Here is a 6,571-nt window from a genome sequence, read left to right as displayed (position 1 = left end):
GGGGGGAGGAGGCTGAGGTGCAGGAGCTGGAGGAGTGGCGATTTCGGTGACATGGGTGGACTGCGTGGAAGACTGACTGGTGGACAAATTGCTCGAAGCATTGTCAGCAATCCACGACATCACCTGTTCGCACTGTTCTGGCCTCAACAGTGCTCTACCACGAGTCCCAGTAACTTCAGACATGAACCTAGGGAGTGTAGCTCTGCGGCGTTCCCCTGCTCCCTCATAAGCAGGTGGTGTCTCACCCCGCTCAGGACCACGGCCTCTGACCCCTGCAGTAGTTGGACGCCCACGTCCCCGCCCTCGTCCTCTACCCCTAGCCCTCGGGTTAAACATTTTTAAAATGAGAGTTATAACTTTAATTTTTTTTTAACTTTTTTTTGTGTTTTTTGTTTTTTTTTGTGTTTTTGAGTTTTTAAAAACAAACGATGCTATACTATTGCTATGGCTATTTTCTAGCCAAGTATGAAAGCACACTACTATGCCAGATGAGATGACACTGAGTTATTAAACAAAATAAACGTAAAATAAAAAAGGAAAAATGGCAGACTGTGCCGAATTGAAATCCAACCCCTACTAAATTTTCCCACTTCGGTCTTTGCAATGGATATGTGCGTCACTAAGCGCAAAACACAGCGGTCGCAAGTCTCACTACAAATTGCTCACAATTGGCTAGTAGATGCACTGCAGCAAGTACAGCCACCAGCAGATCAACCAGAAATCAAATATATAACGCTACTGTAGGCGCAAGTAAGCCGTTTGGATTCTCCTATGGCTATTTTCTAGCCAAGTATGAAAGCACACTAATATGCCAGATGAGATGACACTGAGTTATTAAACAAAATAAACGTAAAATAAAAAAGGACAAATGGCAGACTGTGCCGAATTGAAATCCAACCCCTACTAAATTTTCCCACTTCGGTCTTTGCGATGGATATGTGCGTCACTAAGCGCAAAACACAGCGGTCGCAAGTCTCACTACAAATTGCTCACAATTGGCTAGTAGATGCACTGCAGCAAGTACAGCCACCAGCAGATCAACCAGAAATCAAATATATAACGCTACTGTAGGCGCAAGTAAGTCGTTTGGATTCTCCTATGGCTATTTTCTAGCCAAGTATGAAAGCACACTAATATGCCAGATGAGATGACACTGAGTTATTAAACAAAATAAACGTAAAATAAAAAAGGACAAATGGCAGACTGTGCCTAATTGAAATCCAACCCCTACTAAATTTTCCCACTTTGGTGTTTGAGGTGGATATGTGTGCCACTAAGAGCTAAACACAACGGTAGCAAGTCCCCCTGCTAATTCCTCACAAAATGGTACTAGATGCAAATAAAAAAAAAAAAAAGTAGAACGTTATTGTAGCCCTAAGAAGGGCTGTTGGGTTCTTGGAGAATCACTCCTGCCTAACAGTAAGCTAATAGAACACCCTAACGCTTTCCCTGACCAGCAGCAGCTCTCTCCCTAGCGGCATCCAGACACAGAATGATCCGAGCAGCGCGGGCAGCGGCTAGTCTATCCCAGGGTCACCTGATCTGGCCAGCCAACCACTGCTATCGACGTGTAAGGGTACCACGTCATGCTGGGTGGAGTGCAGAGTCTCCTGGCTTGTGATTGGCTCTGTTTCTGGCCGCCAAAAAGCAAAACGGCGGGAGCTGCCATTTTCTCGAGCGGGCGAAGTATTCGTCCGAGCAACGAGCAGTTTCGAGTACGCTAATGCTCGACCGAGCATCAAGCTCGGACGAGCATGTTCGCTCATCTCTAATTAGAGGTCATGGTCAAAAAGGACGGAGAGACCAGGTAGCTTTAGAAAAAGATAACTTGAACGGGATCCTTCTGTCTGGCCATCATCACCCTAAAAACATGACCACAGGGTGCTGATAATTATGTCCTCACAAAGGTCATAGGAGCGTTAGGAAAGCATAGCCGGAAAGGCTAATAATCCCGTTAGTCTGTACACATTATATTATAAAGCAATCAAAAAATAGTGGAACAAAATGTATTTAGGTGTAAAAAAAAAGATTCCCAAAAGTAAATGACTGGTTAGACCCTACGATTAGCAAAAAGAAAACATTTCAACTAGTAAAAATAGCAAAAAGCATGAAGGACCTAATTTTTCTGTATCCTCTCTTTACCAAAGTTATTTAGATTTTCCCCAAAAAAATCTGTCCGTGCCAAAATAACAATGACATGGCCGCATTAAAAAGAAAAAGAACATATTTTATTCTACAAAAGTATTTGGTTTCATTAGGATTGTGTTGAGCTGTGCAATAAATACAGAATAGATTTTGTATTTTATTTGCATTTCCCCTAAAATTTGACAAAATCTTATCGATAAATACATTGTGGTTGACAATAGGGTAAGTAAAAAATAAGACCTATACCTAAAAAACACGCAACTGCAAAGTAATGAAAAGTAGAAAAAATACTCGGAGGCCGGATGTGCTATTTCACGTTGAAGTTAGTGTCCCCTCTTCTGGCCAAAATCACCACATATAGCAGGAATAGCCCCCAACACAATGAGGGTCTCATCATAATCAGGTCTCCTGCCCGATGGTCCACCAGACGGTCCATTTAGACAGTGTGAAATAAATATAATAATGATTACTGAGGGGAGATTGGTAATTGTGTGCATTGATTAGATGTTCTCCTCGAGAGATTAGACCTAATGTATCCCCAGTACGGATCCCATGGCTAGAAATTGAGAGAGAATCGGCTAGATGTAGAGATTCTGGAGGCGTCTGACTGTAAGTTGTCACATCTGTCTATTTTTCATCCCATTTATTCTATAAATCTCATGTTCCTATGATAGGTAGGAGCTCGCCTTCCCATGTCTGGTATATGATGCTGGTGTCTTCTTACATGATGAGGGATATTAGACACCACAAACCCAATAGCCCAATACAAGCACCCGCTCTACACCCTGTTATACCTCTGATATTAACATACAGGGATTTTTCTCTGAAGATCCTGTGCTGCCTGTCCTGACCACCTGCCTGTCCCAGTCTCTGCCTCATGATTCTGTACCTCGCCTTGGACACCACCGGAGACAAAGTCACGACTGTGGAGAGACCTGGAGGTACCACGCCGCAGCAAGTCCAATCTGCTTTGCAACGGGTGTCGGCTTACAACAAAGTCCGCGGGGGTACAGCGGGTCCACTACCCCTGATTCCTGACATACACATACATACACATACACACATAAACACATACATACACACACATACATACATACACATACACACATATACTGTACATACACACAGCTTTATATATCAGATTGATTTCGCCACCACATCTACTGGAGCTTAGTGCCAAATGTCTACTACTCCATTCTGATTTGTTCCTGACTGATTTCATAACTTGTTCTTGTATTTTGTTACTTACCTCCAATAAACTATTTAAAGTGACCCTAAACTTCTTAAACATCTCCTGCTCCAGAAGAGAAGGGAGGAGGACACCGAGGATAGAGGAAAACAAGACGTGGCTGTAGCTTCTGCTGAACATCCCCCCATATCTGCAGATTATCTCACCTGATATCCCACCGCTAGAAACTACAGCTACGTCTCGGTATCTCTCATCTGTCTCAGGAGCTTAGCATCCTTCTCCCGCTGGAGCCCCCTGATGCCTACAGCCGGCAGTATATGGTGAGGATAAGTGGTCTAGGGTGTAGTATTAGGTGGGAGTGGAAGTAACACATGTATTTTTTTTAAATAAAATTTATGATAATTTTCCAATTTACCTCAACTATCAATCCATGATCTGTATCAAGGTGCGATGGAGAGGTTTTGATCACATCTCCTTCCTTCTCTCACACACACTGTACATATGTGATGGGAAGTCCGGCTCTTCTGGCTCCTGAACAGTCCCTTATTAAATGTATTATAGGGAGTCTGAGTTCAGTCACTAGACCCCATCCACACCACTTATTAGCCAAATAATTCTCATTTATGGCTCACTCCAAGGAATCGACTCCTGTGAACAACCCACCCAAAACTGACCCATAGAAAAGTCCATTTCTCTAAGTTCTAACTGTAAGAACTTTCTGTAGGCCCTCCCTGGACCTATTGTATGACTTCTTACAGACGAGGATAAAATAAATGGTGGAAGCTGTTCTGCTTCTATGAGACTAAGAACAGTCTCTGATCTGATCTTGTCTGCAACTTATGAGCAACTCTATCAGTAATGGAGGCCGCAGTGACCTAAACTACAGTAGACTGATATAGTGGGATGCCCTCTGGTCAAGGAACTCATACATCTCAGGTAGATCATTGTATACTCTAGACCAGTCAAGGCGAACCTTATAGAGATCAAGCACGCAAACTGTGGTCCAAAACTCACTCTTGAATTGCCCAGTGCCAACAGCAACAGGAAGCATAACCTCCAGTGATAATCTGACCCGTCTGCGTCTTCTTACTCTTCCTCGAGTCCTACACAGCCCACACAGTCCCACACCGCCCTTGTCTGGTGAACTTTGTATTGGGGCAAAAGCCAGCATGCCCAAAGAGAGGGCTCTGAGTGCCACCCATGGGACACATGCCATAGGTTCGGCACCACTGCTATGGACAGTGTGAGACTCTTGGTGGGGGTTATGTCCATTGTTGGTCAGGGAGAGACTCTGTTCTTGTGCTGCTCATGTGATTCCAGAACACATAGGCTGGAAGAAGGATAAAACTGCTGTAGCAACCTAAACTTTGGTTGCTGTTCTCATTTGCAGGGATGGTCCAGTTTAGTCCAGTTGGGGCTCCCGCATTTTCTGGTGAAAAACTGAAAAGAAGGTAAGTGGTCAGTCTATTGGGTCCTCATGTAATATGGTTGTTTGTCCTTTCGAAACATGAAAAACATCCTTTATGTCAGACGTATTGATTGTTGTAGACACTTTTCGTGCCTTGTCGTGAGGAGCCTGGCTCAACAGAAAACAAGGCCTTGATAAGAAAGTGCCAGAAGTGCCGTAGCCTGTGCTAACAATGGGCATCATTTTTTTTTTTACCTAAAATAACGAAATAAATAGGAGGAAAAAGACCAAAAAGTTGGAGGATGCACCATACAGCACCATAACAGGATACAGCATTTGCCCCTTTGATAGATCTGCTGCTAGAACTGTTACGTCTAAGTTTACACTTTCTAACTGTTAGAGATTTTGTCTCAATAGGTTTCAGGATAACTTTTTAAATATATGTTCTTCCAAGATTCCTGAAAACAAGTTTATGAGAATTGAGAATTATGTGTTTTTGCAGTAGGATCATTATTTTATCAAATTTCATTCTCACCTTTCTAAGAAGTTCTCCAAACTATCATTGAGCTATCAGCAGTGTCTGCCTACAAGATCTGATGCCCCAGCTGAAGTCTCTCAGACTAAGACTAAGATGATCTTATCTCTTCATTAAGATGAATGTTCTTGTGTTGATGAACCAGACCACTGTGTCCTACTTTATCATCCTTGGTTTCTCGGCCTTCCCAGATGTCTGTCTCCCCATTTTCTTTGTCCTCCTCTTTGTATACTTGGCCACTCTGATTGGTAATGGATCTATTGTCTACATTGTGTGTTCTGATCCCGCTCTGCGTTCTCCTATGTACTTCTTCTTGTGTAACTTGTCCATCTTGGAGATATGCTACTCATCAGTCACCATGCCAAAAATTCTTATAAATCTCCTATCGTAAGACAAGGGAATCTCATTTTATGGTTGCGCTGTTCAGATGTGTGCATTTCTATCAACAGGAAGCACAGAATGTTTTCTTCTAGCCTTCATGGCCTTTGACCGGTTCATGGCCTTTTTATTATATCCTGGTTATGAGTGCTCAGAATTGTTGTCGTCTTTCAGCCTTTTCCTAGTTATCTGGATTCATTTTTTGCTTGGCGCAGACCATGTTTATCTTCAGCTTGCCCTTCTGTGGTCCTAATGTCATTGACCACTTTTTTTGTGACATTCCCCCAGTTTTGAAGTTGGCATGCTCAGACACCTACATGAATGAGATTGCCATCTTCAGCGTATGTGTGGTCGTACTTCTTACACCCTTCCTTCTAATTCTAGGATCCTACACCCAAATCCTCTTAACCCTTATGAAACTGAGCTCGGTGGAGAGCCGGAGTAAAGCCTATTCCACTTGTGTCTCTCACCTGACATCTGTGACTCTGTTCTATGGCACAGCTTCTTTCATGTACTTCCGACCTCGATCTCTGTATTCTCTGGAGACTGACCGCTTCCTGGCCCTCTTCTACAGCACATTGACTCCTATGCTGAACCCTCTCATCTACAGTTTGAGGAACCAAGAAGTAAAGGCGACATTTCTTAGATTACTGAGAAGACATCAGATATTTTGTACAAAATAAATCAATATTAGTTTCATCAAATGTCATTGCTCTCCATAGTATTTACAATGAGACCCTTCTGAGGTAGATAATTCTAGGAAATTTGGATATATGTTTTCCAGGATGGGACAAGGAAAACATTGCCTCTTAGCTATTTTGTAAGGCAGCCCATTAACATCAGGCATGACTTTTCCAGGAAGCCTACTGACATGATGGGGGAATTAAAGCCTAAAATATTCCTATTCCATACGGAA

The 6,571-nt window shown here is 42.9% G+C and overlaps 1 pseudogene; it reads left to right on the top strand.

The window, feature by feature from the left end:
- Positions 1–5,413: 5,413 nt before the first annotated feature.
- LOC140076481 (olfactory receptor 10A3-like) lies at positions 5,414–6,338 on the top strand (annotated as a pseudogene).
- The last annotated feature ends 233 nt before the right edge of the window (positions 6,339–6,571 follow it).

The sequence above is a fragment of the Engystomops pustulosus genome, chromosome 9 (assembly GCF_040894005.1).
Source record: "Engystomops pustulosus chromosome 9, aEngPut4.maternal, whole genome shotgun sequence".
Taxonomy (NCBI): domain Eukaryota; kingdom Metazoa; phylum Chordata; class Amphibia; order Anura; family Leptodactylidae; genus Engystomops; species Engystomops pustulosus.
The sequence above is the reverse complement of the archived record's forward strand: the minus strand, read 5'-3'. Positions and strand labels throughout refer to the sequence as shown.